The following is a 22,605-nucleotide window of genomic DNA, read 5'->3' as shown; positions in this document are numbered from 1 at the left end:
AGACATTTTCCAGACCAGACTTCAGGTTATTTTGCCTAATGTTCTTTGCAGAGGATTTCTGTAACACAGACAAGTCAAAATATGCAATGGAAAAAAATGTGGTTTATTGAATAACTTATAGTGGCCAGTTGCACTGGTCTCTCAGCAATGTTCAACCAAGATGCATCTCTCGCCTTTGGAAGTTCTGACCAGTTGGAAAAGCTTATCTCCTGATCAGCACGATGGAGAGTCATTGCTGTTGTGTTTGTTCTTTGTTGCATTCTCTAATTCAACATGCTTCAGCCATTCCCCACTGAATTGCAATTGAATCTCACTGTTGAGAGCAAAGAGATAAAGAACTGAAATCCATCTATATTGCTGGTGTCAAGGATGCTTTGTTTCTGATAAAGACACTTAAATGATGCCGCCTCCTTTAGTATGTGTATAAATAATAATTAACTAGGAGCAGTGCAGGTTAAAAATGTGCAACAGTTAAAAGGCATCTGATGGGTATATGAATAGGAAGGATTTGGAGGGATATGGGCCAGGTGCTGGCCGATGGGACTAGATTGGGTTGGAATATCTGTTCGGCATGGACAGGTTGGACCGAAGGCTCTTTTTCCGTGCTGTACATCTCAATGACTCTAATGTTAACTTTTATAATTAGAGGGCTAGAATGCAAAGGGCAAGTGTTTCACTGTTGCTATTAAAAATATTCTGATAATACTACATCTGGACACTGAGTATAGTTCAATGCATTGAAGTTTAGGAGTATTTGTCTTGAAACCTTTATACTGGCTCACCAGTTTGTATCCAATGGTTACAACAGACCATGAGAGGTTAAATAAATTCGGCCTGTCAGCCCTGAAAAGTAAAGGTGTGGCAAGATGACTCAGTGACTCACAGTAATGTCTCTCAGCACCAGGGACCCGGGTTTGATTCCAGCCTTGGGCGACGGTCTGTGTGGGGTTTGCACATTCTCCCTGTGTCTGCGTGTGTTTCCTCTGGGTGTTCTGGTTTCCTCCCACAGACCAAAGATACGCAGGTCAGGTGGATTAGCCATGGGAAATGCTGGCTTACAGGGATAGGGAAGGGGGTCGAGTCTGGGTGCAGGATGCTCTTCTGAGGGTTTGTGTGGAGTCGATGGGCCGAATGGCCTGCTTCCCCCAACCTGCGAATTCTATGAATTGATCGCTGTGAATTTTAAAATGATTTGATTAAATTGAAACAATTTTCAACTTCTGCGGGAACCGTTTGGTAACACCGCTTTACACTGAGGTTGGTAATATGAAAAACGCTCTCCTACAAAAAGCACTCAGTGCAAGTTGAGTGAGTAATGTTAACCCTGAAATTGATAGATTTTTGCTAACCATCTGAAGCATACAAAGTTAAAAATCACGCAACAAAGAAAAAGACATTTAAAAGGTATCTTGATGTGTATATGAATAGGAAGGGTTAGGAGGGATATGGGCCGGGTGCTGGCAGGTGGGACTAGATTGGGTTGGGATATCTGGTCGGCATGGACGGGTTAGACCGAAGGGTCTGTTTCCGTGCTGTACATCTCTATGACTCTATGACCTGGATTGTTTGTTAAGTCTCTCATTTTTACAATGAACTTGTTGGTTTCAGTTCTTTCATATGTAAATACAGAACTTTTTGAAAGTTCTCAAGTGAACTTTAACAATTGGTGTCATGTTGGCCCAGATAGTGCATTTAAAGTGTGAGGTGCCCTGTGTGAGACTGTCTGTGCCACAATATTCAGATTGTTTCTCAACTAAAAAAACGGAGTTACAGAATTTTAAATGAATTCGTGCAGTTTTTGAGCAAAATAAAATGTAATTCTGCAAGAACAAATTTACTCCGCAAACTTATATGTGTCTATGTGCATGCGTGCGTGCGTACATGTGGGTATCGGGGTTGGAGGGGTGGGGGTGGTGTTGAAAGTGTCTGTGGGAGAGTATGTGTGAGTGTAAAGGGGTGTAAGTCCGTGAGAGGGTGCGTGTGAGTGTGGGACGTATGTGTGAGCGTATGAGGAGTGTATGTGTGCGTCTGTGTCTATGTATAGTGCACTGGGGGCACCTGTAGTGTGAACATGAACCCAAGATCCCGATTGAGGCCATCCCCATGGGTACCGACTACCTGACTATCAGCCTCTGCTCAGCCACTTTGTGTTGTTGCCTGTCCTGAAGTCCGCCTTGGAGGATGGTCACCCAGAGGTCCGAGGTTGAACTTCCCACATGCTTGAAGTGCTCTCCGACTGGGAGAGAACACTCCTGTCTGTTGATTTGTTGAGTGGTGTCCATTCATCACCTCCCCAAAACACACACACACACACACACGCACGTTTGTGGGATGAATTTGTAATTTCAGAATTGCATTTTACTTGGCTCAAAAACTGCATGAATCCATGTAAGATTCTGTAAATGCGTTTTTTAGGTTAACATTGGTCCAAACATTGGGACACAGACAGCCTCACACAGGGCACCTCACACCTTCAATGCATTATCTGGGCCGACATGGCACCTATTGTTAAAGTTCATTTGAGAATGTAACTTTCAAACAGTTATGTGATTTACATATGAAAAAACTGAAACCAATATGTTCATTCTAACAGATGAGAGACTTAACAAAAAATCCAGGTCTTTTTCAATATCTAATTTCAGTTACATCACACTGTAAACTTTTGCGATAAATTTTGTGTCTTACGGTCTTATACTGCACAACCACCTGATGAAGAAGCAACACTCCGAAAGCTAGTGCTTCCAAATAAGTCTGTTGGACTATAACCTGTTGTTGTGTGATTTTTATCTTTGTACACCCCAGTTCAAAATGATCCGAGGCGTGAAGTCTGCCCTCGAAGGAGGAGGTGAATGATGCCCGGGACCCAGAAGGGGACTGTATAGCATGGAATCTTAAATAAAAGCCAAATGCTACTAGTGCTGGAAATCTGAAACAAACCCAGACCGTGCTGGAGAACCTCAGCAGATCTGGCATTGTCTGTGGAGAGAGAAATAGAGTTAGTTTGAAGAAGAATCATTCAGGACTCTTAAATGTTAATTCTGTTTTGGATGTAGGTTTGCTCGCTGAGCTGGAAGGTTCATTTTCAGACGTTTCGTCACTCTACTAGGTAACATCTTCAGTGGCCTCAGGCGAAGCACTGCTGAAAATTCCTGCTTTCTATTTATATGTTTGGGTTTCTTTGGGTTGGTGATGTCAAAGAAACCCAAACATATAAATAGTAAGCAGGAATCATGTATAGTGCTTCGCCTGAGGCCCACTGAAAATGTAACCTAGTAGAGTGACGAAACATCTGGAAACGAACCTTCCAGCTCAGCGAGCAAACCTACATCCAGAACCTCAACCTGAGCTACAAATCTTCTCAAAACTCGTTAATTCTGTTTCTCAGATGCTACCAGACTGCTGAGTTTGTCCAGCATTTTCTGTTTTTGTTGTTCCTTGGAATCTCCAATCAAATACCCTGGGAGTGACAACAAATGGTCAGATTATAGTTTGGAGCAAAGTTTTTAAAAAAAGTTCTCCCATAAGTATTTCAGAAAAAAAAAGCTCATTCCAAGTGAAGGACTCAGGGTGGTCTCTTTTGCTGTCATTGGTGATGGGCTTGGAGATGTGAAGGGGTTTTAGTTAATCACGGTGGTGATGTGTGTTGAAGCCATTGTCAGAATTTGGTTAAATTTAGGCCCATGGTCCACCATACTGTCTGCCACCCAATGAGACTCTTATGTGATCAGGTAATGACCAGTGAAGACCAAGTTAATTGATGGCTGTGAATTTTAAAATGAATTGATTAAAGCAAAACCTGTTTCAATTTCTGTGAGAATCTAGAGAGCAGAGGGATGTAACCTTAAACTCAGAACTTAGCTGCACAGCCAAAGTGTTTGATAACACCACTTTAGGTTGAAGTAACAAACTCTCTCATTACAAAAAGCAGCCAATGCAAGTTGAATGAGCAATGTTAACCCTGAAATTGATGGACTTAGAAGCCACAGCTGCTGGCTTTAACCCAGTTGCAAGTGATCCTGTTGGTGTACTAAGAGTGAAATGAGAAAAGAAAAGAAGCATTTATTTTTCATTTTGTTTTCTTTGGAACTGAGGAGACAGAAAATGTAATTGATGTACCGAAAATTTTGATAGACTGAAACGGAAGACCCTGTTTCCTTAAGTCTCTGGATAATTTTAATCAGATTTATCAAGTCAAAACCAGGAATCCATGAGGCGCTATGTGTCGTTGACAGCATCAGAATTGTATTTGACCACAATCTGTAATTCCAGGGTGCAGCATTTTCCCTTCCGCACCCTTGCCAGCAAGTCAGGTGACCAACCCTGGTTCAATGGAGAGTGTAGGAGGGCAGGCTAGGAGCAGCATCAGGCATACCTAAAAGTGAGGGGACAACCTGGTAAAAGCTACCAAGCAGGGCTATTTGCATGCCAAACATCATTAGCAACAAGTGATAGATGGAGCTGAGCGATCAACTGATCAACAGAATAACGTCAAAGCTTGGCAGTCCTGTCATGTCCATGATGGTAGTGGACAATTATAGACAATCCAGCAGGAAGAGGTAGTTCTGCAAATTTCTCTGTCCTCAATGATAAGGTGTCTCAGCACATTAGTGTAGAAGACAGTGTTAAAGCATTTGCAACCACTGCCAATTTTGAGTCCGTGATCCATCCAGTCCAGTTGATTTCAAGAAATGGCTGAAGACACTTGGTGCAGGCCTAAATGGCACACTCCTGCACCTATTTTCTATGTTTCCATAGCTTTTGCAGCATCATCATTCAATATGATCATGTAATTTCAATATCCCACGCCAGCTTTCTCCCCATACCCCTTGATCCCTTTAGCTGCAAGGGCCACATCCATCTCCCTCTTGAATGTATCTAATAAACTGGCCCCAACAGCTTCCTGCGGGAGAGAATTCCCCAGGTTCACAACTCTGAGTGAACCTCCTCTCAGTCCCCTGAATGGCTTACCCTTTATTTTAGACTGTGACCCCTAGTTTTGGACTTCTCCAAACTTCGAATAATTATTCCTGCATCCAGCCTGCCCAGATCCATCAGGACTTTATACGTTTCTGTGAGATGCCCCCTCATTCTTCTAAATTCCAGTAAATACAAGCCCGATGATCCAATCTTTATTCATATTGTTAGTCCTGCCATCCCAGGAATCAATTTTTTGTGGACTCCCTCTATAGCAAAAAACACTTTCATTCAACAAGGAGACCAAAAGTGAATGCAATACCTAAGGTGTGGCCTCACCAAGGCACTATATAACTCAGCAAACATCCCTACTCCTGTATTGAAATCCTGTCACTGTGAAGGCCAGCATGCCATTAGCTTTCCTCACTGCCTGCTGCACCTGCATGCCAACCCTCAGCGACTGTTCCACCATGACCCTCAGGTCTTATTGTACCTCCAATTTTTCTAAAAATGCAACCTTTCAGATAATAATCTGCTTCCTTGTTTTGGCCACCAAAGTGGGCAACTTCTCATTTGAGCCCTGACAATATTGTTGGTAAAAGAACATCAAACCTATGTTCTGAATCTTGACATATCCTCATAAAGTTGTTCCAGTACCTTTGGTAGGACTCATACCCAGAACAAAGGAAGGTGGTTATAGATGTTGGAGGTCAGTCATCTCAGCACCAGGGCATTTTTTGCAGGAGTTCTTTACTGTCCGAGACCCAATCATCATCAGCTCTTCATCAATGACCTTCCCTCCATCAGAAGGTGAAATTTATGTTAATGATTGCACAATGTTCAATCATCATAGAGATGTACAGCATGGAAACAGACCCTTTGGTCCAGCCCGTCCATCCCAACCCAATCTAGTCCCACCTGCCAGCACCCAGCCCATATTCCTCCAAATCCTTCCTATTCATACACCCATCCAGATGCCTCTTAAATGTTGCAATTGTACCAGCCTCCACCACTTCCTCTGGCAGTTCATTCCATACACGTACCACCCGCTGTGTGAAAAGGTTGCCTCTTGGGTCTCTTTTATATCTTTCCCCTCTCACCCTAAACCTATGTCCTTGAGTTCTGGACTGCCCGATCGCAGGGAAAAGACTTTGCCTATTTATCCTGTCCATGCCCCTCATAATTTTGTAAACCTCTATAAGGTCACCCCTCAGCCTCCGACGCTCCAGGGAAAACAGCCCCAGCCTTTCCAGCCTCTCCCCATAGCTCAAATCCTGCAACCCTAGGAACATCCTTGTAAATCTTTTCTGAACCCTTTCAAGCTTCACAACATCTTTCCGATAGGAAGGAGACCAGAATTGCATGCAATATTCCAACAGTGGCCTAACCAATGTCCTGTACAGCCACAACATGACCTCCCAACCCCTGTACTCAATACTCTGACCAATAAAAGAAAGCATGCCAAACACTTTCAAGGAGCTATGAACCTGCACTCCAAGGTCTCTTTGTTCAGCAACGCTCCCTAGGACCTTACCATTAAGTGTATAAGTCCTGCTAAGATTTGCTTTCCCAAAATGCAGCACATTGCATTTATCTGAATTAAACTCCATCTGCCATTTCTCAGCCCACTGGCCCATCTGGTCCAGATCCTGTTGTAATCTGAGGTAACCCTCTTCGCTGTCCACTACACCTCCAATTTTGGTGTCATCTGCAAACTTATTAACTGTACCTCTCATGCTCGCATCTAAATCATTTATGTAAATGACAAAAAGTAGAGGACCCGGCACTGATCCTTGTGGCACTCCACTGGTCACAGGCCTCGAGTCTGAAAAACAACCCTCCACCACCACCCTCTTGAACTAGTCAGAGTGCGTTTACAGCAAGATCTGACCAACATTCAGGCTTTGACATGGCAAGTAACATTCATGAACATATGTGACAGGCATTGATTATCTCCATCAAAAGATAATCTAACCATTGCCTTTGACAGTCATTGGCATTACCATTGCTGAAAAACCCACTGTCGAGAGTGGACTGGAAAAAGCACAGCAGGTCAGGCGGCTTCTGAAGAGCAGGAGAATCGAAGTTTTGGGCATAAGCCCTTCATTCCTCCTGAATTTCCCACTACAACATTCTGTGGGGTTACTAATAGATAATGCCATAATAAATACTGTGAATGCCCCAATAAATACTGTGAATGCCCCAATAAATACTGTGGCTACAAGAGCAGGTCAGAAGCTAGGAGTTCTTTGATGAGGAACCCATCTCCTAACTCCCTATAGCCTGTCCACTATCTACAAGGCACAGGTTGGGAATGTGATGGAATACCCCCATTTACCTGGATTAGTTCAGTTTCAACAACTTTGTAAAAAGCTTGACATTCAGAACAAATTATCTTGCTTACTTGGCACCCCATACTGTATCTTCAACTCCATCAATACCAGTAACAACTCAGGGGCATTGCATTAACCACCAGTCCCTATCAATAGCAACATCTAAACCCACAACTACCAGCACCTAGAAAGACACTGGCAACAGATGCATCTGTGTGCCAACACCTCTAACTTCCCCTCCAAGCTAAACACCATCCTGACTTGGAACTATGTTGTTATTCATTCACAGTTGCTGTGCCAAACTCCTGGAGCTGTCTTTTCAACATAACTGTCGGTGTACAATATGGAATACAGTGGTTCAGAAGTTCAGCTCACCTTCTGAAGGGCAGTTATGATTGGGTAATAAGTGCTGAACCTATCCAGCAAAACCCACATCCTGTCTGTGAATATGAAACCGAGTGTATACATGTCATTTGCAATCTTTTAAGTTTAGATTTTACTTCTGAAGACAGGAGCAGAGGAATAATCAATAGCAGTCGAATCTCTAGTTACACTCATGGCTTAAAAGTAAATGTTTTTCTTTGTTTAACAAGGAACTCTTACATATCTATCAGCACTGTAGGGTGGGGGGGATGTGTAATTGAAAAAATGACATGTAGTCTATAAAATAACCATTTCAAAATCACCAGAGCTTGTTTAAATAGGTTAGTTCCAAACTTGCTTTAAATCTGTTCTTTCAAACAATGGTGTTTTTCTGTGCTCAGTTTTTGATAGTGAATGATAGTAAACAACTGGAATGCTTTGTGTTCAATTATATCCTGATATGTATTGTTTTTTTGAGTTGTAATTAAATCCATAATGTCATGATGTAGGAGATAATAATCTGGTACAGGTGGAAGAAGCAAACTGCGTAGCAAATTAAATTGTCCTGACAAGTAGCTTTATTGGAGGATTAAATGAAAGAGGATTAACTGTACAAATGGAACATTGATTAAGATAACCAGGGATTATGAGAGATTCCTCTCAAGCTAGATAAAGAAGTTCATCGCTTGTGGGGCTATATTCACAGAGAAGCAGTATAGTGAGGCTGTGAATATAAGGAGTTATTTGAAGACACTCACCGGAGTAAATAAGAATGAGAAGTGCTGCTTTGTTCATGACAAAAATTGGGAGAATATAATGGCCTTCATTAGTGTTATTTGCATGTACGCTTTCTGTTGTCACAGTAGCAGTCTTTGTAATAAGGTCATTTGTTCACAACTCAACTGTACACTCACAGGTTCTTTGCTAGTGAAAGACCACTGTCTTCTGTTGCTCCTGCACCTACAGCCCAAAGAGGAAATAGACAATATGTGACTATCTAGATTGTAATGGATATTGAAAACACAATAACTGCATTTACCTTTGGATTTGGCTATTAATCAAATTTCGTTTTTATTCATCCAGAACAATTCCATTTCCATTTTAATCACTGCACACATGCAGAGAGCTATCACCACCTACAAGGTAAAGTAATTTGTGCAAAAGAATTTATTGTCATGTTCCAACATCTGACAAATACCTTTGCCAGCCATTTTGGATCAAAAGCAGTGCCTCTGCAATTATCATCTTGTTGTGATTGAGTTGCACATTCAAACCGTGGACCAGAAACTTATCAAGGCTTCTGAACCAAGAACCAAGAAGCAGCAATGTAGTTTGAACATAGAACATCGAAAAATACAGCGCATTTGTCCCTCGATGTTGCGCCGATCCAAGCCCACCTAACCTACACTAGCCCATTATCCTCCATATGTCTATCCAATGCCCGTTTAAATGCCCATAAAGAGGGAGAGTCCACCACTGCTACTGGCATGGCATTCCATGAACTCACGACTCACTGAGTAAATAATCTACCCCTAACATCTGTCCTACACCTGCCTCCCCTTAATTTAAAGCTATGCCCCCTCGTAATAGCTGACTCCGTATGTGGAAAAAGGTTCTCACGGTCAACCCTATCTAAACCCCTAATCATCTTGTACACCTCTATCAAGTCACCCCTAAACCTTCTTTTCTCCAATGAGAACAGCCCCAAGTGCCTCAGCCTTTCCTCATACGATCTTCCAACCATACCAGGCAACATCCTGGTAAACCTCCTCTGCACTCGTTCCAATGTCTCCACGTCCTTCCTATAGTATGGCGACCAAAACTGCACACAATACTCCAGATGCGTCGGCACCAGAGTCTTATACAACTGCAACATGACCTCAGGACTCCAGAACTCAATTCCTTTCCCAATAAAAGCCAGTGCGCCATATGCCTTCTTCACAGCACTATTTACCTGGGTGGCAACTTTCAGAGATCTGTGTACATGGACACCAAGATCCCTCTGCTCATTCACACTACCAAGTATCTGACCATTAGTCCAGTACCCCATCTTCTTGTTACTCTTACCAAAGTGAATGTTCATGACAAAAACACCACTAGTAACTGCACTCCAAGATGAACCTTTACCATCAACTACTACCCTCTGTCTTCTTCCAGCCAACCAATTCCTAATCCAAACCTCCAACTCGCCCTCAATGCCATACCTCCGTATTTTTTGCAGTAGCCTACCATGGGGAACCTTATCAAATGCCTTACTAAAATCCATATACACCACATCGACTGCTTTACCCTCGTCCACCTCCTTAGTCACCTTCTCAAAGAACTCAATAAGGTTTGTGAGGCACGACTTGCCCTTCACTAAACCATGCTGACTATCCTTGATCACATTATTCCTATCGAGATATTCATAAATCCTATCCCTTACAATTCTCTCTAAGACTTTGCCCACAACAGAAGTGAGGCTCACTGGCCTATAGTTACTAGGGTTATCCCTACTCCCCTTCTTGAACAAGGGAACCACATTTGCTGTCCTCCAGTCTTCTGGCACTATTCCTGTAGACAACGAGGACATAAAAATCAAGGCCAATGGCTCTGCAATCTCCTCCCTTACTTCCCAGAGAATCCTAGGATAAACGCCATCAGGCCCAGGGGACTTATCTATTTTCACCCTTTCTAGAATTTCCAACACCTCTTCCCTACATACCTCAAAGCCATCCATTCTAATCACTTGTGACTCAATATTCACATCGGCAACAATGTCCTGTTCCTGAATGAATACTGACAAAAAGTCTTCATTCAGTGTCTCCCCAATCTCTTCAGCCTCCACACGCAACCTCCCACTACAATCCTTGACTGGACCTATTCCTTCCCTAGTCATTCTTTTATTCCTGACATACCTATAGAAAGCCTTTGGGTTTTCCCTAATCCTACCAACCAAGGACTTTTCATGTCCCCTCCTTGCTGCTCTTTGCTCTCTCTTTAGATCCTTCCTGGCTACCTTATAACTCTCAATCGCCCCAATTGAACCTTCATGCCTCATCTTGACACAGGTCGCTCTCTTCCCTTTCACAAGGGATTCCAATTCTTTATTAAACCACGGCTTCCTCACACGACCCTTTCCTCCCTGCCTGACAGGTACATACTTATCAAGGACATTCAATAGTTGCTCCTTGAACAAGCTCCACATATCGATTGCACCCTTCCCTTGAAGCCTTCTTTTCCAAGCGACGCATCCTAAGTCATGCCTCACCGCATCATAATTTCCCTGCCCCCAGCTATAACTCTTGCCCTGCAGTGCACACTTATCCCTCTCCATCACTAGAGTAAAAGTCACCGAATTGTGGTCACTGTCCCCAAAGTGCTCACCTACCTCCATTTCTAACACCTGGCCTGGTTCGTTACCCAGAACCAAATCCAGTATGGCCTCACCTCTTGTTGGCCTGTCTACATATTGTGTCAGGAAACCCTCCTGCACACATTGGACAAACACCGACCCATCTAACGTACTCGAGCTATAGTTTTCCCAGTCAATATCAGGAAAGTTAAAGTTCCCCATAACAACCACCCTATCACTTTCACTCTTCTCCTGAATCATCCTCGCAATCCTTTCTTCTACGTCTCTCGGGCTATTAGGAGGCCTGTAGAAAACTCCTAACAGGGTGACCTCACCTTTCCTATTTCGAACCTCAGCCCAAACTACCTCAAATGGCGAGTCTTCATCCATCGTCCTTTCCACTGCTGTAATATTATCTTTGACAAGCAATGCCACACCTCCCCCTCTTTTACCCCCACCTCTGACCCTACTAAAACATTTAAACCCTGGAACCTGCAACAGCCAATCCTGTCCCTGTTCTACCCATGTCTCCGTAATAGCCACAACATCGAAGTCCCAGGTACCAACCCACGCTGCAAGTTCACCTACCTTATTTCGTATACTTCTCGCATTGAAGTATACACACTTCAAGCCACTTTCCTGTTTACAGGCACCCTCCTTCGAGATTGATGCCATGTTCCTAACCTCCCTACACTCCAGGTCCTGCACCCTAAAGCTACAGTCTAGGTTCCCATGCTTCCTGATGAATGGCTTTTGCCCGAAACATCTTTTCTCCTGCTCCTCGGATGCTGCCTGAGCTGCTGTGCTTTATCAGCACCACACTCTCGACTCTAATCTCCAGCATCTGCAGTCTTCATTTTTGCCCAGTGATGATCCATTTCTACTGTAAGACCAGCTGAGTGTACTTATCCTGATCATCTTACGTGAGCAGATTGAGGGAAATAGGTGATGGTCTTTCTCTTAGTTTTCATCTCATATCTGATTATTCTGAAGGGAAAATGCATGTTTTCCCAATAAACATCGAAACACCAATTATTGTAATATTAGCAATCCGTTAAGTTGCTTCTTGTCATTCTAACATTTTAAAGCTTAACAAATTGTGCCCTTGATTTCAAAAATATATACTGCTCTTAAAAGTGTGCAAAATAAAATATCAGTGTTTTGGCCATTTGATCTGAATTGAAGATTACTCATTAAAGATCAAAAATTCATTAAAATGATCAGATGCTTTAGACCAAGAAAAAAAGAAATGCATATTTGAAGTTAATAAAAAATAACAGAGGCAAATATAGGAAAGAGGAGCTGGAGTAGGCCACTCCAGCCCTTGAGCCTACTCTGTCATTCAATAAGATCATGGTTGAACTGATTACTCTGATGCCACATGCTCAGTGACTTCCGCCACCCCTGCTGCCGTGGTCACCACCACTTCCGCCCCCACCAGCACCACTCACCTGCATTCTGCTGACACGCCCCCCACAGACCCCACTGTCACTATCCCCACCCCCCAGAACCCCGAGGGGAACACTACCCCTGCTCATGACTCCACCCCCATTCCCCCCCAACATCACACCCACTCTAGTTACAGGTTCCGCCCCCACTCCCAGCTCTACACCCACACCAGATCCCAGCCCTGCTAAGTTTTCACCATCCCCCCAGACCTCCCCCTCACTGAGGACGAACGATCAGTCCTCAGCAAAGGACTCACCTTCATCCCCCTCCGTCCATGCATCAATGAATTTAGTACACTCAGTGACGTCGAACAATTCTTCCGTCGCCTCCGTCTCTGAGCTTACTTTCACAATCAGGACTCCCGCCCACCTTCCGAGGACCCCTTCACCCACCTCCAACACACTGCATCCACCTGGACACCCCGCACTGGCCTATTACCTGCCCTTGACCTCTTCATTTCCAACTGCCGCCGGGACATTAACCGCCTCAACCTGTCTACCTCCCTCCCCCACTCCAACCTCTCACCCTCACAATGCACAGCCCTCCAATCCCTCCTGCTCCAATCCCAACCTCACCATCAAGCCAGCGGATAAAAGGGGCGCAGTGGTAGTCTGGCGCACTGACCTCTACACCGCTGAAGCCAAACGTCAACTTGAGGACACCTCTTCCTACTGCCCCCTCGGCCATGACCCCACCCCCCATCACCAAACCATAATCTCCCAGACCATACAGAACCTCATCACCTCAGGAGATCTCCCACCCACAGCTTCCAACCTCATAGTCCGGGAATCCCGCGCTGCACGGTTCTACCTCCTTCCCAAGATCCACAAGCCTGACCACCCTGGCCGACCCATTGTCTCAGCGTGCTCCTGCCCCACTGAACTCATCTCTACCTACCTCGACACTGTCCTATCCCCCCTAGTCCAGGAACTCCCCACATACGTTCGAGACACCACCCACGCCCTCCACCTCCTCCAAGACTTCCGTTTCCCTGGCCTCCAACGCCTCATCTTCACCATGGATATCCAATTCCTCGACACCTCCATCCGCCATGACCAGGGCCTCCAAGCCCTCCGTTTTTTCCTCTCCAGACGTCCCCAGCAGTACCCTTCCACTGACACACTCATTCGTTTGGCCGAACTGGTCCTCACCCTTAACAATTTCTCCTTTGAATCCTCCCACTTCCTCAGACCAAAGGGGTAGCCATGGGCTCACATATGGGCCCCAGCTATGCCTGTCTCTTTGTTGGCTACGTAGAGCAGTTGATCTTCTGTAATTACACTGGCACCACTCCCCACCTCTTCCTCCGCTACATTGATGACTGCATTGGCACCACCTCGTGCTCTCGCGAGGAGGTTGAGCAATTCATCAACTTCACCAACACATTCCACCCTGACCTTAAATTTACCTGGACCATCTCAGACACCTCCCTCCCCTTCCTGGACCCCTCCATCTCCATTAGTGACGACCGACTTGACACTGACATTTTTACAAACCAACCGACTCCCACAGCTACCTGGATTAAACCTCTTCCCACCCTACTTCTTGCAAAAGTGCCATCTCTTATTCCCAATTCCTCCGCCTCCACCGTATCTGCTCCCAGGAGGACCAGTTCCACCACAGAACACACCAGATGGCCTCCTTCTTTAGAGACCACAATTTCCCTTCCCACGTGGTTAAAGATGCCCTCCAACGCATCTCGTCTACATCCCGCACCTCCGCCCTCAGACCCCACCCCTCCAACCGTAGCAAGGACAGCACGCCCCTGGTGCTCACCTTCCACCCTATCAACATTCGCATAAACCAAATCATCTGCCGACATTTCCGCCACCTCCAAACAGACCCCACCACCAGTGATATATTTCCCTCCCCACCCCTTTCCGCCTTCCGCAAAGACTGTTCCCTCCGTGACTACCTGGTCAGGTCCACGCCCCCCTACAACCCACCCTCCCATCCTGGCACTTCCCCCTGCCACCGCAGGAACTGTAAAACCTGCGCCCACACCTCCTCCCTCACCTCTATCCAAGGCCCTAAAGGAGCCTTCCACATCCATCAAAGTTTTAATTGTACATCCACTAATATCATTTATTGTATCCGTTGCTCCTGATGTGGTATCTTCTACACTGGGGAGACTGGGCGCCTCCTAGCAGAGCGCTTTAGAGAACATCTCCGGGACACCCGCACCAATCAACCATACTGCCCCGTGGCCCAACATTTCAACTTCCCCTCCCACTCTGCCGAGGACATGGAGGTCCTGGGCCTCCTTCACCGCCGCTCCCTCACCACCAGACACCTGGAGGAAGAACGCCTCATCTTCCGCCTCGGAACACTTCAACCCCAGGCATCAATGTGAACTTCAACAGTTTCCTCATTTCCCCTTCCCCCACCTCACCCTAGTTCCAAACTTCCAGCTCAGCACTGTCCCCATGACTTGTCTGGACTTGTCCGACCTGCCTATCTTCTTTTCCACCTATCCACTCCACCCTCTCCTCCTTGACCTATCACCTTCATCCCCTCCCCCACTCACCCATTGTACTCTATGCTACTTTCTCCCCACCCTCACCCTCCTCTAGCTTATCTCTCCATGCTTCAGGCTCACTGCCTTTATTCCTGATGAAGGGCTTTTGCCCGAAACGTCGATTTTGAAGCTCCTTGGATGCTGCCTGAACTGCTGTGCTCTTCCAGCACCACCAATCCATACTCTGCATTCTTGCCTATCCACGACAACCTCTTGCAGGGACCAAATTGAAAGGGAGCAGAAAGAGGGGTCAAGCTCAGGGTGGTTGGATGATGGACACCACAGAGCAATTGCATGAGCTGCAGTGGATGTATGAGGATAGTGCAAAATGAATGAGTGTGTTGTAACTATGACAACAGATTTCCTGGTCGGAGTAGATACAAACAGCAGTAACAAATTGAGTACACTTCCCATAAGTGTTGGTTCTTCTAACAATTTCCTGTCACGTTTTTATTAATAACGGCTGTATGGTTAGCCAAACAGGACTTTTTCCATTTTTGCAATGGACTTTGTCAAGCTTTAAAGCTAAAACGTGGAAATATATTACCTTTGGTTACTTTGTCGTTTCATTGTTCGCTTTGGATATATGTAACTACTTTATTCTTAAAGGAAGACAGAATTTGGAAATTACAGGCCTGTCAGCTTTGTCGTAAAGATGTTAGAAGTGTTATTGAAATCAGTACAGTAGGGCACTGGGAGATTTCAGTCAGACAGAATCAACATAGTGAAAAGGAAATAATGTTTATCCAATCTTTTTGAATTCTTTGAAGGAGTAACATGTACTGTACTTAGATTTCCAGAAGGCATTTCACAAAGTGTCACATCAAAGGTTATTGCAGAAATCCATAGCTTGTTGTGTAAGTGAATATATTAGCATGGATATAAGATTGGCTATTAGAGGGGAAGCATAAACAGGATCGTTATTGGATTGGTAAGATATAATGAACGTTGTACCACAGAGATCAATGCAGAGGTCTCAACCTTTTACAATTTATGTAAATGACTTGAATGAAGGGGCAGTGTATGGTTGCTGAATTTGTCCCTGACACACAAACTGATCGGAAAGTTAACACTGGGGGAAGAGAAGAAGCAAATAATCAAAATGATTAGAGATTCCAGAGAAACCGAGGAAACTAGAGGTCCAAGTGCATGAATCACAAGGTTAGAATGTTGATGCAGTAAGTAATTAGGAAGGCTAATGTCATCGTTGATTGGAAAGAGAATTGAATACAGAAGTAGGAAGGTTAAGCTTAATTATACAGGCCATCACTGCAACTGTGTCTGGAGTCCTGTGCATAGTGTTGGCCTCCTTATTTCAGGAAGGATGTGAATGTGTTTGAAGCAGTTGAGATAAGATTTACAAGACTAATACCTGGAATCGCCTGCTTGACTTGTAAAGAAACGTTGACAGTCTACTTTATCCAGTCCAGTTTGAAGAGTAAGAGGTGAGATGATTTGAAACATCCTGAAGGGTTTTGACAGGATACATATGGAAAGGACATTTTCCTCTTTAAAGGATCGAACTAGGAGTCACTGTTTAAAAAAAAACAGGGGCAGCCCAGTAAGGGCAGGGATGAGGAGGAATACTTTCAAGCGGGTTGTGAGCCCTTGGAACTCTTTCTTGTCAAGTGGGGGAAATGGAATCATTGAATATTTTTAAGGTCAAGGTTGATAGTTGGATTCTTGATAAAAGCAGGGAGGTTGTCATGGATAGGCAAGAATGCGGAGTAATCAGTTCAACCATGATCTTATTGAATGACAGAGTAGGCTCAAGGGCTGGAGTGGCCTACCCCAGCTCCTCTTTGCTATATTTTGTCTCTGTAATTTTATTTATTAACCTCAAATGTGCATTTCTGTTTTTCTTGGTCTAAAGTATCTGATCATTTTCATGAATTTTTGATCTTTAATGAGTAATTTTTAAAAAGTCTTGTTTCTTCATTGTAATCTCCTGCTTACATCACTCCATTGAAGAAACTAGGGTATCGTCTCCTGAACAAGATGGGTGTTCATTATAACCTGTTCGATGCACTGCAAACGTCCTTTAAATAGTAGGGTCTCGTATACCTCTGAAAAGAGGTGAATATTCATGTAAAAATTCATTTTGAAGGTGGAAAATAGGAGAAAATAGTTTTTCTATTAACACAATCCAGCTACAGCATTCACATATCAATGGACTTCCACTGTAATTCTTTTGAGCTAGTCAAGAACCAGTGAGTTCAGGCTTAGTATTGTTGATGGAAATGATTCATTGATGTCTTTCTTAGGTACATAACCAGAGGAACTGTTAGCGATGAGTATGTTCATTCATAGCAGACAGATGAGTAAACCTGTTTCCAATTCAATATTGGTATTTCCCCTGTGTTTTTTTTTTCTATTGATGCTAATTGGCACTGCTCTCTCTTTGGTTGTCATATAGTTCTATCTATAACCCTCCAGCTGCTTTTCTATTGTGCCACTGGTAAGTAATTTTAAGTTCCCATGCTGTCAACAACAACAGTGCACCTTCTGAACCTATGAAGGTTGGAGTCTTGCTTCTGTCTCCTTCTGAAAATTCACAAATCGGACCGTCCAGGCAGACCCATTGCTTCAGCCTACTCCTGCCCCACCGAGCTCATCTCTTCCTACCTTGACTCTGTCTTTTCCTCCTGGTTCAGTCCCTGCCCACATCCATTTGTGATTCCTCTGATGCTTTACGCCTGTTTTGGAATTTCTGGTTTGCAGGCTGCAGCCGCCACCTCTTTACCGTGGACGTGCAATCCCTTTTCACGTGCATCCCTTTGCCAGGATAGTCGCATGGCTCTCCGCTTCTTCCTGGAGCAAAATCCCCACCCACCACCACCACCACCACCCTCCTCCACTTGGTCCTCACCCGAAACAATTTCTTTTTTTACTCCTCTCATTTTCTTCAGGTGACCGTGGCTACTTGTCTGGGCTCCAGTTAAGCCTGTCTCTTGTGGGGTATGTGGAACATTCCTTGTTCCAGTCCTATTCCGGACCCCACCCACAACCCTTTCTCTTGGTGCTACTTCCCTATCTCATCTAGAAGTGGAGAAGTTCATCAATGCTTGCTCCCAATTTCCATTCAGCCCTCACTTTCACCTGGCCAATCTCTGACTCCTCCCTTCCCTTCTTCGACATTCCTGTTTCCCATTTTTGGAGATAGACTGACCACTAATATTCACTGTAACCCACTGACTCCCACAGCCACCTGCACTATACATCCTAGCACCCTGCTTCCTGTAAAGACGCCATTCCATTCTCCCAGCTCTGCGGTCTCTGTTGCATATGTTCCAATGAGGACAACTTTGATAAGGAAGAGTCCAAAATGTTCACCACCTTCCTCAACTGAGGATTCCCCAACACCATTGTTGACAGGGCCCTCAGCCAGATCTGACCATCTCCTGCAGTTCTCCCCTCATCCCCTGTCTTCCCTCCCACAACAGCGATAGGATTCCCCTTGTCCTTACCTACCATCCCACCAACATGCACATCCAGAAGATCATCAGTGAGATGTTACACCAGACGCACATTTCCCTTCTCTCCCTTGTTCACATTCTGCAGGGACCATTCCATTGGACACCCTGGTCTACTCTTCCTTCACTCCCAACACCCTCCCACAGACCTACGGCACCTTCCCCTCCAACTGCCAAAGGTGTAACACCTGCCCATTACCTTTTCCCTCCTCTGGATCCAAGGACCCGAACACTTTACCTGCACTTCACACAATCCAGTCAACTGTATTTGCAGCTTGCAATGTGGTCTCCTCTATATTGGGAAAATGAAGCATAGATTGGATGACTGTTTCACAGAACATTTATGTTTTGCTCGCAAAAAAGACTGAGCTCCCAGTTGCCTGTCACTTTAACACACAACCCTGTTGTTTGGCCAACATCTCTGTCTCTGGCTTGCCACAGTGTTCCAGTGAAGCTCAGCGCGAGCTGGAAGAATAACACCTTTATTTTCCACTTGGGAACCCCGCAACCCTTTGGACTCTATATAGCATTCAATAATTTGAGGGCCTGACCTCTCTCATGCCCTAGTCCCGACCCCCACTAGCCAGGCCTTGTTATCACATAGTCTGCCATTGCACACTACCTATCGTTAGCCACTAACAGTCTTCATTAACAGTTATTCACTCTCCTCGAGAGATCATTATCCACTCCATTGGCTGTTCACCTGTGCTTCTTGCTCTGTGAACTCTATCCCAAACTATCGTTTACCCCTTACCCCCTGCCCTCATGCCCTCACCCTATCTTCTGCGTATAAACCGCCATTTTCCGAGCTGCTGTCAGTTCTGAGAAAGGGTCACCAGATCTGGAATGTTAACTCTTGATTTTTCTTCACAGATGCTGCCAGACCTGCAGAGCCTTTCCAGCAACTTCTGTTTTCATTCCTAAGTAGGAAGGACTTGCCTGGTTATGTATCACACAATTTGAACACTGTTTAGTTTTGGTATTTGATTAACTTCTCACATCCAACCCCCAATTAGAGCTCATACCCACTCTCTGAAAATGATTCCCCAAACCCTTCTGATCCAGTACTTCCTCAATCTGACTACCAAGTCTCAGTCCACCATCCACTTCCTCATTCAATGCCGCCTCGGGCACACTCACTACTCGCTAACCCTGTTGAAAGGCTTGAGATTTCTAAGTATGTGTGCAGATACAACAGCTGAGAGGGATGGGAGTCCTTTGTGGTGTTCCACTGCCTGATCCCTCTGGAATCACTTTGCTGCGGCTTTGTTATTCCAGACCAGATCAAACACCCTGACTGCAAGGCTTCAAAAAGATAAGTAAGCAATAATCTCAGCAATTGTCAGCGTTGGAGACTGCATCTTCGTCTATTGGAAAACCCACCCTGCCATAATGTGGGACAATACAACAGTCAATGTGCACACAGCAAACGTAAATGATAAAATTGACTAGAGTACAGGGGTCATCCTGCTATAATGTGTGGTTCGTTTACATGAATTCGCTGTAACGCGATTGACAAATTGGGGACACCGTTTCTAAAGCGCAATCTTTTAAAACGTGTGTTGGCTGTGAAGTGATTACATCGCCAAAACTCAGTGCTGTTTCTAAAGCACCGTTTTTCTACAATGCCAGGGTGCACCAAGAACACAACCATCACGTTATAGAAGAATCTGTGTGTGATGTTGGTTGGTGGGCTACTTTTCACCTTAACATTGGAAGGAATGTCCTGTTCATGTTTGATTCCTGTCTGCAGACCACTGACCGGTTGAGTAGCTAAATGTGACCCTTGATAAACAATTGCCCCAGATGCCACCAGCTCTTGAATTTGCAGTACAGGAGCATCATCCTGGAGTAAGCATTCAAGTCTCTGGAAGGCAACTTGAGTCCACAACCTTCTCGCTCAAATTATGGAGCTTGCATTGTTTTACCTCTGGCATTTTGTTAACACAAGCAGTTTGAATATATTAATTTTTCACAACAGGCCAGGTTATTGAGCCCTGCTTATGCCTATACGTTTGCTGCACTCTGACTTCAGTTGATTTGATAGAAAAACCAAAATGGCCAAGTCAGTGTATCATTGTCACACTCTTTCTCAAAATACCATCCATTGGCTAAATGTTAGGTGACAAGCGCTCGTCAGTTAATTACTTCCCTCATGGGATAGGTGTCCAGAATTAGTAATTGAACCCACACTGATGGAAAGACCGTAAGCTGGGCTGATTCAGATCACTTTAGTATTGACCAGGATGGATCAGATTGAGTTTGTGCTGAGTTAATCATTGGATGCAAGATTCTGAATTTTCTGTTCTTTTCAATCACAAACATGCGAACAGATTAATTACGCAGAGGGTTGGGCCCATGAAGTTGTAGTGGCCTGTTTCAGAATTCAGTTGCTTGAATCTATGGCGTTTGACATGGATTGATGGCTTTCTCGGGCTGTGTCTATTGGTGCAGGGAGATTGTTCACATGAGAAACAGCTGAACTTTCCATATTTAAGACTTGTGTAGCAGGCGTGTTGGTCTCAGTCTGGGGAAGGAGAAACATTGACGTTGGAATGGTACTATAAGCATGTGCTGTTCAAACAGAATGGAGACATGTTACACTGATGATAACTAACTGATCACTCGACTGACGCTGTCTGTTTGTAACTGTGTGTGATTCCAGTACTTGCACAGACCTACCAGCATATTGTCGGTTTTGCTGCCAGCTGCAGGCAGCTTAGCCCAGGCTGTTTAACGATCTGTGCTGTCAGAAGGAGTGTGCAAATCTGTTGGCCATGCTCCTTTGAATTATCCGATTACCTTCAATCTGTAAACCAACTTGTTGATGGATTTTTGTTTTTTTTTGAAAATCGAAAACCTTTTTTTCAAAGTAACATGCATAATTTTTAGCGCACCAAATTTATGTGGCATTCTTTGTTAACAGGCATGTGATATTTTGTTTCAAAAGCAATGTATCATTTAGATCTCGGTCCTTATTTTCCACTGAGCCACAGAGAAGAGGACAAAGCAGTTTTTGTCACTTCTAATAAATGTCTGGAGTTTTCACCATGCCTGGTCTGTAAATTTAAATCCTTATGCAGCCAGTTGGCCATTCTTTTTACTTTCTTCTGTGTTTAATTTTGCTTATGAATTGGATGTGATTTCAGATACTCAAGTAAGCTACTGAAGAGTCACACTTCCATTGCGTTGTGGGGCAATTCCTTCTCATTATAGTAAAACTCTGTGAAATTTGAAAGACATATTAATTTTGGTACCATGTTGATAAAGTTGAGAAATGCAGATGAGAGTTGTCAAGTCACTCCACTATACTTTGAGACTCAAGACAATCAAACCTATTCATTTCTTTCTATTCTGCACATTGAAGAGCAGTGGGTTATATTGGAAGAGTATTTCAGAGGGCCCAAGTGTCCTGGCAAAAGATCGTGGAATAGGTTAGAATCAGTGAAGTGCTGGACATCGGGCAAGCATTTTTCCAGAAAAGCCAGATTGTTCCTCTTTTACATCAACCTGAGGGATGGAATTTGAGAGAGCTTTTGAGATTTTGCTGTACTCCACATTGTCAAATAGATTGAGCAATATTAAATTTTAAAGCCTTTCACAACTTCTCATCAACAATTTCTGTCGTTATTGTGAGAAAGTTAATTTTTTCAATACATATTAGCCAACATTAGTAAATATCTATTGGATGTATGGTTTGTTCAGTGCAACCGATGGTAGTTATGAATCACTTAAAGACAAGCAAGCATACACATTCAAGACCTATATAAATCTGCCCTCGTTGACCATCTCATTTTCTCTCCATTCAGCTGAAGGTCACCATGGCCTTTTGCATCGCACCCTCATTATTCCCTCAACTGGTAACTGCAACGGCAGAAATAAATCAGAGGAAAATAACTGGTAACACTCGGCATGCCACTCCCATCTGTGGAGCAACAAAACCGAGTTAATGTTTCAGGCCTATGGCCTTTAAGAACAGATTAGCTGGTCAGCTGTGTATTCCTGTTCGTGAAATGCTTGAGTGCAGAACAGTTGCTGCAGTTAGATGAACAACTGCTTCTTGCAGTCCAGAGGTGATCCACTGTTGGAAGTACTTTGCAGTGTTTCTGTTTGGTAAGACATCGTGGAAGTTTTATTCTGGTGTTTTAAAAAATGAGAAAGAATAATAGGAAGTCAGGCAAGTCATACTGCAGTACCATACGTGTAGGTGCTGTGTCTCGT

The 22,605-nt window shown here is 44.2% G+C and overlaps 1 protein-coding gene across 13 annotated transcripts in view; it reads left to right on the top strand.

Moving 5' to 3' along the window:
* Positions 1-22,605, top strand: part of LOC140476467 (alpha-(1,6)-fucosyltransferase) — a 741,369-nt gene that overhangs the window by 459,789 nt on the left and 258,975 nt on the right. The window contains exon 1 of one of the 13 annotated variants that reach the window (XM_072569142.1): positions 22,384-22,497. The exons of the other annotated variants lie outside the window; for them this stretch is intronic. The gene's annotated coding sequence lies outside the window, so the exon portion shown is untranslated. Of the gene's footprint in view, positions 1-22,383; positions 22,498-22,605 lie in introns of those variants that run through there. 13 annotated transcript variants of the gene reach the window in all.

This window comes from Chiloscyllium punctatum, chromosome 4 (assembly GCF_047496795.1).
Source record: "Chiloscyllium punctatum isolate Juve2018m chromosome 4, sChiPun1.3, whole genome shotgun sequence".
In the NCBI taxonomy this organism is placed as follows: domain Eukaryota; kingdom Metazoa; phylum Chordata; class Chondrichthyes; order Orectolobiformes; family Hemiscylliidae; genus Chiloscyllium; species Chiloscyllium punctatum.
Note: the sequence above shows the minus strand (reverse complement) of the source record. Positions and strands in the feature narration are given on the sequence as shown.